This window comes from Protobothrops mucrosquamatus, unplaced genomic scaffold (genome assembly GCF_001527695.2).
Source record: "Protobothrops mucrosquamatus isolate PMUCROS unplaced genomic scaffold, P.Mucros_1.0 scaffold7495, whole genome shotgun sequence".
Taxonomy (NCBI): Eukaryota; Metazoa; Chordata; class Lepidosauria; order Squamata; family Viperidae; genus Protobothrops; species Protobothrops mucrosquamatus.
This window is the reverse complement of record NW_015393295.1, coordinates 15,002-16,194: the sequence shown is the minus strand read 5'-3', so window position 1 is coordinate 16,194 and position 1,193 is coordinate 15,002.

Below are 1,193 nucleotides of genomic sequence, written 5' to 3'. Positions count from 1 at the left end.
GGCAGGAACCCTACACCATTTCAGACAAACGGCTGTCCAGTCTCTTCTTAAAAACTTCCAGTGTTGGAGCATTCACCACTTCTGGAGGCAGGTTGTTCCACTGGTTAATTGTTCTAACTGTCAGGAAGTTTCTCCTTAGTTCTAAGTTGCTTCTCTCCTTGATCAGTTTCCACCCGTTGCTTCTCGTCCTGCCTTTAGGTGCCTTGGAGAATAGCTTGACTCCCTCTTTTTTGTGGCAGCCCCTGAGATACTGGAAGACTGCTATCATGTCCCCCCTCGTCCTTCTCTTCATCAAACTAGACATACCCAATTCCAGCAACCGTTCCTTATATGTTTTAGCCTCCAGTCCCCTAATCATCTTTGTTGCTCTTCTCTGTACTCTTTCTAGAGTCTCAGCATCTTTTTTACATCGCGGTGACCAAAACTGGATGCAGTATTCCAAGTGTGGCCTTACCAAGGCCTTGTAAAGTGGTATTAATACTTCACGAGATCTTGATTCTGTCCCTCTGTTAATGCAGCCTAGCACTGTGTTGGCTTTTTTGGCAGCTGCAGCACATGGCTGGCCCATATTTAAATGATTGTCCACTAGGACTCCGAGGTCCCTCTCACAGTTACTACTATTGAGCAAGGTACCCCCTATACTATACCTGTACATTTGGTTTTTCTTGCCTAACATGATTGTCTAAAATACTTTAAAAGTCGTTGATGACTTCTGTGGCTTCAGTATCGAAATCAGAAGGATTGGCATAGCGCCTGGCTAGGAATTCTGGGAACTGTAGTTTCCCAGGAAAGCAATCGGCTTGCAAATGGCCTATCGGGGAAAAAAAAATAGCACATGGACGCCTCTATGGTTTTTTGTTCCTATGGCAACTGTCCGGGTCCGTGATGTCACCTCCGGTCCTGCCTTCCTGCCTTCTCCACGGTAGAGGGGAGTAGAGCGGATCATATGCTCGCCTCCTTCTTTCTCCCCCTTTTTGTAATTGGTACGTCCCACCTCTGCCGCCTGAACAACGGCACGAAGGCGGAGCGCATTCCACGAAAAGGGGGGGAAATACGGAGATTGAAGCAGGCGAGCGAGAAGCAGAGCGAATTGGGTGAGTTTCTCGAAATAATTGGAAAGAAAGTTAAAGCAGAGCCCGGGTATTATTTGTAAGATTTAGACATTTTCTGGCGTGCATATCAGTTTCGGGACG